We start from the raw sequence: 12,955 nt of genomic DNA, 5'->3' as shown, positions 1-12,955 counted from the left end.
TATACTATACACAAACCTGTAACGGTGAGGAAGGCCCAGGCATGGTTAAAGCACTTTGAGTGGTTTGTATGCCTGAAGTGTAACCGTGCAGGGCTAAGGGAAGGCAGAGAAGGTGTCATACAGGAGCTATCTGGGGCTCTTTCCTGAGGACTATGAAATAGTTCAGAGTTTTAAATGAGAAAGATGCAGGTAAATATGCATGCTGGAAGGCCTACCATCTCAGCAGAATGGTCCATGGGTTAGAAGGAGAGGAACTCAAAGACTGATTTGAGTTAGGCCTAGAGTCATGCATATGATTTTCTTTTTGTGAAAGAGGTTCATTTCTTTTTTTAATTAAATAAAAACTGCATATATTTATTGATTACAATATAATATTTTGAAATGTGCATACATTACACAATGGCTAAATTGAGCTAATTAACATATGCATTACCTCATTTCCTTATCTTTTTTTGTGGTGATAACACTTAAAATATACTCTCAATGATCTTCAAGAATATAATACATTTTTATTAGCTATAGTCACCACATTATATAAAAAAAGTCTTAAACTTATCTAACTGAAATGATGCACCCTTTGACCAATATCTTCCTCAACTCCATCCCCCACCATCCGGCCACTGGCAATCATCATTCTACTCTCTGCTTCTGTGAATTCAAACTTTTAAGATTCCACATATCAGTGAGATCATGCTGTAATTGCATTGCTATGTCTGGCTTATTTCACTTAACATAATGCCCTTCAGTTTCATCCATGTTGTCTCCAATGACAGAAATTCCATCTTTTCATAAGGCTTAATAATATTCTAGTGTATATCTATACTACAGTTTCTTTATCCTTTGATACATTGATAGACACTTAGGTTGATTCCATATCTTGATTATTGTGAATACTGCTGCAAAAAACATAGAAGTGCAGATATCTCTTGGACATAATGATTTCATTTCTTATAGATATATGCCCAGTAATGGGATTGCTGGACCATGTGGTAGTTCTATTTTTACTTTTTTAAGACCCTCCATACTATTTTCCATAACGAATGTACTCATTTAAATTCCCATGCATCTGATGTTTTATTATGATGATATTCCATGATAACTAAGGGGGAATATTGAGACAAAATAAGGAGATGAATACAAGAGAAAGTAAAGAGGCTGACTTGATAATATTGGCAACAAATTGGAGGTTGATAATCCTCAATGTGCTTTTCATACCAGCAAAATAGGAACAGACTTGTTTTATTTATTTATTTATTTGTTTGTTTGTTTGTTTATTTATTTATTTATTTATTTATTTATTTATTTTTATTTAGAGACAGAGTCTTGCTCTGTTGCCCAGGCTGGAGGGCAGTGGCACGATCTCAACTCACTGCAACCTCTGCCTCCTGGGTTCAAGCAATTTCTGGCTACTTTTTGTATTTTTAGTAGAGATGGGGTCTCACCATATTGGCCAGGCTGGTCTCAAACTCCTGACCTCAAGTGATCTGCCTGCCTTGGCTTCCCAAAGTGCTGGGATTACAGGCATGAGCCACCACGCTCAGCCAGACTTATTTTATAGCAACTTTATTGAAGGAAAATTGACATACAATTAACTGCACATATTTAAAGTGAGTACTTTGGTAAGTTTTTGTAAAATGTATACACCTGTGAAAACATAACCAAATTAAGATAGAGAACACATCCATCACCATCACAGGTTACCTTCTGCTCTTTTATAATTCTTCCTTGTACCCTCCCCATTCCCCCGTAGGCAACTGTTGATCTGCTGCCTGTCACCAGATTAGTTTTCATTTTCTAGAGTTTATATAAATGGTATTATACAGTATGTGTTCTTTTTTTCCTTTGGCTTTTTTCATTCTGCATAATTTAAAAAATATTCAACCATGTGTGTATATCAATACAACAGTTCATTCCTTTTCATTGCTGACTAATCTTCCATTATATGAATATACCATATTTTGCTTATCCAGTCCTGGGTTGGTGGACATTTGGCTTGTTCCAGTTTGAGGCTATTACAAAAAAGCTACTATGATATTTGTAGTCAAGTGTTTTTATGTATATAAATTTTTATTTTCTATTTTCTTTTTTATTTTCTATTTTCTTTTGGATAAATGCCTAGAGTAAGAATGGATGTATCATTGGTAGATGTATATTTAATTTAAAAACAAACCAAACCAAACTGCAAACTCTTATATTTTGTTGTTCAATGTATGAAAGTTTAAGTGTCTGCAAACATGTATCAACATATGTTTTAATTAGATATTTTTTTTAAATTTTAGTCATTCTAATAGGTATGCAGTGATACTTCATTGTGACTTTGATTTGCATTTTCCTAATGTGCAACAGATGTTGAGCATCTTTTCATGTGTTTATTTGCCATCTATGTATCTTTTGATGCTGTTTCTTCAAATTTTAGTCCCCATTTTTTATTTGAGTTTTTTATTTCCTCATTATTATATTTGGTTAATTATACTTGGTCAGGGAGAAGGTGAGTTACAAAACACTGGTTTTTTTTGGTGGTAGGAACTCTCTAAATCTTCAATTATGCTATGAGTGGATGGAGAAGAGTTCATGTTTCATCTAGGTAGACGTTGTACCACTTATCAACACAATAAACATAGATGGGTAAACAGTGTTATGGTCCAAAATGTTAATTACATTGTGAACTTATTGAATTTTATGTATCTGTGTGGCTTTCAAGTGGCAATTTTCCAAAAGAAGAGCTATGTGGATAATTCAACCTTAGGAACATGATGAAACCAAGCACAACTATATTAGCCAAACTTTTTCTTATATTGGAGAGTCCTAGCACATACAACTACCACCTTTCAGATGCTTTCTCTCAGATAATCCTTATACATATATTTTCTCCTGCATCCCTGGAATTCTTTACTAAGGGTACAGTGCTGGACTACATTAAAGCTTTATGACCCTTCTTTTTTCCAACCTTCAATTTTTTTCATCCCATTGCATAAAAAGCCCTATCTTCACGAGATGACAACTATGTACTAGTTGCTTAATTCCTCTTTTGTCTAAGCAATGTAATGTTTTATTCCAGCTAAAATATGCAAGTCTTCAGAAAGCTCTTAGGAAGATTTAATTGTAACAGAAGACTGATATGGGAGATGGTTTTAGATATACGACCTTTTTCAGACCTTCGAAAATCGCATTATGTATATAGCTGACTGCCTATGTGTAGGGTCCCCTCATTTCATAAGGTTATTGATATTTTTCTCTTCCTTGTTTCTTTTATTTATTGCCATTTATTATCAATCCTTGTGACAAAATAAGAAAATTTTAAAATATGATATAAGAGGTAGAGGAAAACTGTATAGTTGGAAGACAGGGATCTAATGCCACAATTCACCACTGTGATATTTCTTCAATTTTTCCAGAACGTTAATTTGGGCTAACAATCATATTTAATAAAACAGTGTTATAAACAAAGTTATCTGGTTTTTAAAATTATTTATGATCTTGAAATATATTTGGAATATTTGAAATATCAATTTTTATGTAAACTATAGAGTCAAAAACTATATACTAGACAACTACTAGAAAATGAGTAACTGTGGATGTTATGGTTTAAATTGTATCTGGCAAAAAGATATGCTAATGTCCAAACCCCAAGTGCCTGCCTCAGAACGTGACTTTATTTGGAAACAGATCATTGCACAAGAAATTACTGAAGATGAGGTCATTCTGGAGTGGGACAGACTCTTACTCCAATATGACTGGTTATCTTATAAAAAGAGAGAAGATGATGTGAAATGAGGCATACAGGGAGAATGCCACGTGATGGCAGAGGCAGAGATTGGAATGACACAGCTGTCAGGCCAAGGAATGCCTTGAATTCACAGTCGCTTACCAGAAGGTTGCTAAAGTCAAGGAAAGATTCTACCCAGAGTCTCAGAGAAAGCATGGCGCTGCCACACTCTGGTTTTAGAACTCACATTTTCAGAACTATGAGAAAAAAAAATATGTTGTTTTAAGCCACCTAATTTATGGTACTTTGTTATGGCAGCCCTTAGGAACTAACACAATGAGCAAATAAATTTTAACAAAATCTCAATACCATATGGAGATATAGTTTATGTATAAAATATTTCAATATCCACAATAATAGCAGTACCTTGGGTCAGAAAATAATCAGTGAAGTCCTTATTCATATGCAGATTCTTTGGGTTGCAGGTTGAGTTTCTTTGAACTATTGATGGTTATAGGTCTGTTTTCAGTGACTAATATGCTCACGTACAGTAGTTTGTTCCTTATTTTCAGGTCATCCTTCACCCTGCCTCATGATTTGTCCTTATTGGGATGTGCATTTTCTCAGGAAGCTAGCATGAAGGGCCACAGAGACCAGGATGGGAACAAGCAACACTTGCACGTGTGGCAAGTGGAAATGCTGGAAATGACAATGATGACGGAGAGGAAATGATACATGCCTCATTTTTAGGAACATAACTTAGGCTGTTTAAAAAAAGAATGAGAGAGGGAAGCTGATTACTCAATAATCCTTGTAAAAAATAAAAGACCTAGATGAGAGAGATGGCAGAGGAGCTGGAGAGATGGTGCAGCCGGGGAGGAACATCCCAGATGTTTGATCAGCAGGAATCATTGACAATTAGATGAGCCAATAAAGAATAAAAAATAAAATTACGCCAAAGAATAATTTCCATTCAACAGATACTTTACTCTTTATTCCTGTCTGCTTTGTGAAAATGATATCAAAGACTGACAGAATTATAGGAAACTATAACTCTTTTTGTCCCTTTTTCTCTTTTTTGGCTCTTTTATGTGTTGTTTTTGTGCAGTTGCCAGCTCTGTTGCCATACGAGTTGGAGCAAATAGCACAACCTGAGAGGTCGGTGACTGTGTTGCCTCTGCTGTTTCCAAAACACATAACTCTTTCTCTGTATATTATAGACTAATTTAATTCCAACCTCAATTAACAGATCATTAAAAAACAGAGTATTATTATTATTATCTTTTTTAAGCCCAGAAAATTTGTCAGCCAAGATAGTCTGCAGAGCTTTTGTCAGGGAGACAGAAAAGAGATTAGAGATCTTTTCTGTCTTGTGAAGTGATCTTATTCTCGACCCTAAGGCTACAGTTTAAAAATTCTGCTTATAGGACCTAATGCATTTGAAACAAATATAACCCTTCACATATATTATTTATATGTATAAATTAGATGGGTAGAGAAACAACTCCATTCTGCGATATCAACTTTTGATTCTGGAAAGAAGGTTTGAAATGAGTTTCCTATTTTCTAAGGTCTGGAACAATTTAATTTTTTCTAAAACTATAGGTCTTGATATTATGTTAAAAGGAATAGAGAAGGGAAAAGCAAAGTGTGCTTATATCATTTTATTTCATAAGAACAACTAATTTTCATTCCCATTCTGTCTCTTTTTTCCTTTCTGAATTCTTGACCTACTGGAAGATAGTAGAGCAGTGTTCATTCTTCAGTAGGAGTCTCTCCAGGAGACTTTGATTAAAAGTGAAACACCCATTCTGAACATGCCACTCCTCTGTGTGGAAAATGTCAGTGGCTCATTAGAGACTGGAGAACCAGCCCATTCATAGAAGGCCAGGATCTGAGCCTTCCTCACCGCTTTCCATCCACCATTTTCATCTATTACTCACCTACATGATTCAAAAGTCAAATGGTGCTTTCTTCAATACTGTATAATTTTCTGCCTCCACACCTCTATTCAAGTTTTAAGAAAGCATCTGGGTAGCTACCTAGAAATAACTAGCATTTTTTAATCTATTTTCCATAATAGTTTGGAACAATGTATATGTGCTCTGAGAAGGGTATTGGTGAATAGAGGTAGACTTTGTACCAACTGCTACCCTTTGTGATTTTCAAAGAACGAACATTATTTATTGACTTGACCTTCCTACCACCTAAATTGGGTTTTGTTTGCTTGCTGTTTTGTTTGCTAAGTTCAACGTTGGGTTCATCACCCACACACACATGCTTTATTTCCTTTGCCTTTCTCATTTTCAACTTTCCATTACTGCTCACTCATTGTCTCAGATCAGTTGCCAAACCAATTTTAAATGTAGACTCAGGAATGGTTTCAGAAGTTTAATCAGCCTCTGCCTCACCAACACTATCATCATATGAAATTTAGTTATTGTCTTCCCTTCTGGTTATGTGACATCAAATGTCGTGCCCCTGTAATATGCATTTAGCTCTTCCTTGAATCCTGATCTGCAAATCTGAATTTAACATGCGTATTTAAGAGAACACTTAGGTGATTTTATGACTGGGTACGAAATTTTTGAACTTGACACTTGTTGGGCAAGAGAGTCTGCAGAGAATAGAATCTGTAGTTTATCAATTAGTCTTCTTCATTATTCTCAAGCATTTTAGCCAATGTTTCTCAGATTTGATTAAATCTCTATTGATTTTTTGCCTTTTAATGAGGCTGAAAAACTTAATTGGGCAACTAGTTATCTTATTGGTATTCCCTTATGCTTCAGTTATTATTATCTTCTGAATGTAATTTCCTTGCATAAATCTTTTAATTATTATTATTATTATGCTGAAAGTGAACACATATTACATACTTGTGTATATATGTCTATAAGTGATTGTATATGTATATGCACATACATGTATATACATATATCCTTGTGTGTGTAAACGTGTGTTTATATGCAATAATGGTGATACCTAATATTTATTGAACATATACTATGACCTAGGAACTCATACTTTTCATATATTAATTCATTTAATTTTTCAATAACCCTATGAGATAAGTATTTCTACTATCCCCATTTTACAAATCAGGAAAAAGACACAATAAGAATTTAATAATTTATTAATACTCATACAATCAGGAAGCAGCAGATCCAAGATTCAAATCCCAATGGGATTTCTCTAAGGCTTATGTGATCTTAATCCCTACAATATCCAAATATATAATACAAAGTACAGTAAATTTGCCATATCACTTTGGAGTCATGATGAAGGCATATGGTGGTGCATAGGGTAAATATCTGTGAGAAACTAGGTATAGGTATTTTCTTCCTTTTTTATCCAGGATCTTTATCACCTACTCATGTTTCTCATGCCCACTGAATCCCAGTCTGTTTAACACTGGTTCAAGTCCCCTATTGGCATCGTGCTTAATGGTGAATTAGCCAGCTAGCATCCTTTGCCTGCGATTACACTGTGTTCGGCTTTTCCACTTGCACAAGAGTTCAGTGATTTGGTGGAGATTATTGTTGAGATTTTTGTGTTTATTCCTGTAATTAGATATTATACTAAAACTACACCATAGAATATCTGCTTGATGTGTGACTTCTATGCAATTCCTTTTAAAGGAATCTTTACTGAGCTAAATTTGCTTGTTGATAACCTTAATAAGAAGGTTGACTTTAAATGAGGAAAGCAAAAAATAGGAAAATAGAAAACATTAGAAAAACTAGAAGACTGTCCCACATTATTCAAAGGTATTTCTGTAAGGCAGTGGTTATTAAAAGTTAGTCCTCCCAGCACTTTGGGAGGCTGAGGCAGGCAGATCACGAGGTCAGGAAATCGAGACCATCCTGGCTCACACAGTGAAATCCTGTCTCTACTAAAAATACAAAAAATTAGCTGGCTGTGGTGGCGGGCACCTGTAGTCCCAGCTACCTCGGGAGGCTGAGACAGGAGAATGGCATGAACCCGGGAGGCAGAGCTTGCAATGAGCCGAGATTGCGCTGCTGCACTCCAGCCTGGGCAACAGAGCGAGATTCCCACTCAAAAAAAAAAAAAAAAAAAGGTTAGTCCTTGGAGTAACCTTGAGAACTGGGCAAAAATGCAGAGTTTAGGGCCTCACCTTGTACCTACTGAATCAGACACTGGGGTGGGGCTCATGTGTTTTAACAGCCTCCAGGTGATCCTGCTGCTTGCTCAATTTTGAGAACCACCACTGTATGGCTTGTCCCTATCACTGAAGAATTCATGCACGCTCACACACATACACATATACCCACACAGACATTCCCAAAGTTTCAAGGTCAGCTGTATATTTCTTACTTTATAGACATTGGGATATATATTTACACTGAATTAAAACTACTCTTTGAATATTTATCAGATACAATGGAGCTATAGGTAATTTCATTAGACATCAAATCCTTTAAACCAGCGTTTATCAAGTTTTAACATTCATAGGAATCATGCTATGCAGATTTTTATTCAGCAGATTTGAAGTGGGGCCTGATATTCTCCATCTCTAACAGCCTTCCTGTTGATTTCAATGTTACTGGACTCAGCCCACAATTTGAGTTGCAACAATTTAGACTCAAGCATGTCCTCAACAAACATTTTCATACATATCCCAAAATATGGCCACAGTTTTCCTTTACATTTCATCTCTAGTATAACTACAATTGGTTACAACCTTCTAGCACAAAAGATTTCTCATCTGAGCACACTTATCTCTATCCCTGTGTTTTTAACATGAAATTCTTTTAATCTAACATAAAACACATTCACTTACGAAGCTGTCACTTTCGAAATCTATCTGTTATTTCAGGCTTAACTAACAAATTCCACTTCCTTTCTTAAATTTTCAGTTTATTTCATGTCGGACATACTCTTATATACCCTATACCTCTTTTTAACAAGTTATATAATGCTCTGTATGAAGTTATCCAGTTACATAATTAGTCCCAATGTATTTTGAGTTCCCAGAAGACAGATTTATGTGGTTCTTACAGATCATGGCACTCCCCTCACTTATCTAGCCACTGTCTGACTCACATATGATGCTGAATGCTATTGGCTTAATTAGTGTTTCACCTGCCCTGGAAAGGCAGGTGAAAATAATGTTTTGATTAATGAAGTAGGTGGGTCTGATTAACCATGTGGTATGACTATGCTCAGAGGGGCCAGAAGAATTGTTTAATGAAGAGCACGACCAGAGGTATCACCAGGAAGCAGAGAGAGACAGAGACATTTAAAAGCCATTAGTGGCCATGAGGGATGTAGGAGATGAAATAAAAGATTAAAAAAAAAAAAAAGATTTTTCAGCTATGGAAAAAATTAATTCCCTGAAGTTCTTCTGCCTGTAAATAATCCTTAGACCCTGCTATCGACATTATAAAATGAGTTTTTGAAAAGCATTCTGGACAGAGGAAATAACTCCTCCCCCATACAGATTATTTTTGAATTGCTGAAGAATACACAGTAATACCCAGAGCACACTGGTATGTATATGAATTTGTGGTCCTTTTAGAGCAAAGGAATCAGATTGCCCTTATGTAAATCACTATGATACAGCCAATCCAAAGTTTCAACTCTCTTTATAATCACCCGGCAGTCAGTTGAGACTTCCTTGTGACTCTCTGACACAGTCAAGATAGATAAAGTAGCCAGGACGATTGTTCCTAGAATTTGGATTTTCTTCCTATAGAGAATGACTGCAGTCTGAACTTTGGGTACAATTTTTCAAACTAGAAAAATAAGTTGAAAAACTGAAAAGATGAAGACAGTAAATCTGATTCATAGTTATTTTTGATTTATTTGTTTTATATATTTTAAATTATTTTCTGCTTACTTTGTCCATGTACAATTAATGTTTTAGTTCGCTTTTCTAGATAGTTGATATGGTTTGGCTGTGTCCCCACCCAAATCTCAGCTTGAATGGTAGCTCCCATAATTCCCACATGTTGTGGGAGAGACCCGGTGGGAGATAATTGAATCATGGGGGCAGGTCTTTCCCATGCTGTTTTCATGATGGTGAATAAGTCTCGTGAGATCTGATGGTTTTAAAAAGGGGAGTTTCCCTGCACAAGCCCTCTTCTTTTGTCTGCCATCATGTGAGATGTGCCTCTTACCTACCACCACAACTGTGAGACCTCCCCAGCCACATGGGACTGTCAGTCCATTAAACCTCTTCTGTAAATTGCCCAGTTTCGGGTATGTCTTTATCAGCGGTATAAAAACTGACTAATACAATGTAGTGAAGTTTCTTGTTTATTTGGTTTTGTTTTGTTTTTATATACTTTCCAGATTTAGCCTCCTTTTTGTAATTCTTTTCTTTGTTGCCATTGTGGCTTGGAGTTTTCATGTTTCGAGTAGTTAATTTTAAATCATTGATACTGGATCTCTCTTATTCTATTTGTAAAAATGAGATTAGATTCAATAGTTTTCATAGTGTCTTCAATATTTGGAATCCCATGACTCAGTGATTCTATAAATAATAATGAGATCAAACTTTTCAAACTTTTTAAAGGTTATTGAAAGAGATGGGACGTCTTTAAAATTGTTTTCACAGCGTCTTTTATAAGTGCACAGCACAAATGTGAATTTGAAAGTTTTAGTGTTTTAATATGAATTTTAATGGGATGGCAGGAGTTGTGCTAGAATTGGCCAACGACTCTAGAGAAAGAACGGCTGTAATGAATTGTGTCTAAAAACAAACCTCGCTTTTCCCAGTCCTGGAATGGTGCGGAAGATGGTAGTTCCTCCTATGACTCATGGTGCAGTAGAAAGATGGAGTAGGAGGCGGGGGCTGTAGGCTCCCAGCACACTGCAGGCAATGTGATGGTCCACCTGGAGAGGGCATTGCTGGAATGGACTGGTGGCCACTGTCAAAGAATCAGGTGGCCCCTCACTGAGGGTGTCCTTCAGAGGGAGTTGGAGTAAAGCTGAGCATTACTCCAAGCAATCTAGGTAAACAGTGAGGGAGGCAGACAGAGAGAAAAAGACACAGGGAGAGGAAGGGAGGGAGGGTGGGAGGAAGGAAGGAAGGAAAGAAGGGAAGAAGGAAGAGAGGGAGGTAGTCAGGGAGGGAGGGAAAGAGAGGCAAGAGATAATTGAAGTGATTTAATCTATGTTACCAATTAAAGACGGAAAAATCCCGTAATATAAAATTTTAATTATTTCAATCCTTAATTTGATAACTGATTTAACCACCAAACCCATTTTTGCATGGAAAATCTATTAATTACTGGGATACAATTTAGGGAATGCTGGTGTAGACAAGTAAAGAGCATGTTTGGTCGAAAGGAGACATGAAATTACCACGAGAATATGTGGATTTACAATGATTCTCAGAATACTTTTTGGGTTATTTCAATCCTATGATTGGATCAAATACATAGCCAAATAACATCCACATTTGGGGAACTTTGTGTATTACACACACTCACTCCTGCTCTTCTTAGTCCTCTCCATAATTTTTACTTCTGCAAAAAACCTCCCTGTGTCTGTGTTTAACGTAAAATTACGTATACTGTTCATTTACTAAGCACAGGTATATACTTTCAATAACTAAAGAAAGAAAAAGTACTTTTAAGAAAAAAACATAAATAAAAAATCATGGCTAACCTAGCACTTTGCAATGGCAAGTGTTCTATGAGGATTAAATTCCTTGCTTTTTTTAGGTAATTTTACAGAGTATATATGTGTGTATTCAGCAACAAAAATATTAATTCAAACAAACCTTAAATTCTCCTAAGAAAGTTCTTTGTTTGATTGTCCTCAGGTGCCCCATGCTGTAGTGAGATTTTGACCAGGAAGGACAGAGTTTGAATCCAAGACCTCACTTAGACTGTAGTGAACAAAGTACATAACTTTATTTTACTCGTTCTGCATGCACGGAATGAGTTACTTAGTACTTAGTCCCTTACAGTGTTTTGTCAATGTGTGACTACTGATAAGATGATGGCAACTGCTTGTTATATCTTGCATTTCCCATAGGTTTTCTTAACTCTCTTTTATCAAGACTTTTCAGCTGTCCTAAAGTTTAATACTATTAAAAATATTTTATTCCGTGGGGAATTAAAAAAAGGAAGATAGTAGACTATGATTTCTCTATCAAATTCTGATGGGAAGGATTATACGGGGAAAAAATAAAACTCTTAAAGAGAACAGTGCTTGTTAATGATCTAAACCACTGTTTATCAATACGCTACAGTTATATAAGCAAAAACTCTATTTTGACTTTCAAATACCTGGCTTTGTCTGGAATAAAATTTAGCTTGACTGTTCATGGAGCTTGAAATTTCCTTAAGTAAGTGCCGTACAAGATAATGAGGATAGTCCTCCCTACCCCAGCCTTAAAACCATACTATTTTATCTGGTTTTATCTGTATTTACTGAACCCATTATTATAAACTTAATTCAATTGTTTGCATATTTATTTGCCCACTATATACATTGATGAGTAGATATGCAAGACAAGATGAAGAGAAACAGTTGCATGAAAAACCATTGTTCATCTAATCCAAATGGTTGAACACCTCAACTATTGGATTACTCTTTGAATGTCACCTCATCTCTTTCTTCATCCCCAAACACAGCATCCTTTCTGCAAATCCAGAGACTGCTTGCTTGCTTACCGTCAGAAAAAAGAAAAGAAAAAGTTTTGCTTCAAGGACAGCCATATGGCTTAGAACTAAAGAAGAAAGATGGGAAATGTGGAGTTGGGTGGAGAGTCCTGTAAAAGGAACAAGCACTAAGGTTGCTTATAGAGTAAGCCTATTTTATGATGCCAACAGAACTTTTCCAAGTCTCTCACAAGGAACTTACACTTTTCCTTCAATCAGAACTGTCCATAGTGCATCGTTTAATCTCACTGTACACTTTCTCACCAGGTTATGCTCTTGTTCTCCCATGGTATCTTGCCGCGGATTACCCTCATCTTCTTTTTCTACTTATACAAATATGTCCGGGTGGAAGCATTCTTGAACTGTTCCATCTGAAAGATACAATTTTCTCTTAATTCATATATTGCTTAACTGACAATCCCAATGAGAAAGGTTGAGAAAAAAAATCTGAGAAATACTGAGAAAAAAAGAAATATTGAGAAAAAAAATCCTGGACCAGATATTCAAACATCTCATAATTTGATAGATATGTAACCTCCTTAACATACAGTAAGTAGTGTCCATGCTACATCTCAAAAATGTTGTCAGGATAGAATGATGCCATGTCTGTGAA

At 35.8% G+C, this 12,955-nt stretch overlaps 1 protein-coding gene across 2 annotated transcripts in view; it reads left to right on the top strand.

The window, feature by feature from the left end:
* Positions 1-12,955, top strand: part of TRPC4 (transient receptor potential cation channel subfamily C member 4) — a 228,466-nt gene that overhangs the window by 159,204 nt on the left and 56,307 nt on the right. The window lies entirely within an intron of this gene.

This window comes from Gorilla gorilla, chromosome 14 (genome assembly GCF_029281585.2).
Source record: "Gorilla gorilla gorilla isolate KB3781 chromosome 14, NHGRI_mGorGor1-v2.1_pri, whole genome shotgun sequence".
Lineage (NCBI taxonomy): Eukaryota > Metazoa > Chordata > Mammalia > Primates > Hominidae > Gorilla > Gorilla gorilla.
The sequence above is the reverse complement of the archived record's forward strand: the minus strand, read 5'-3'. Positions and strand labels throughout refer to the sequence as shown.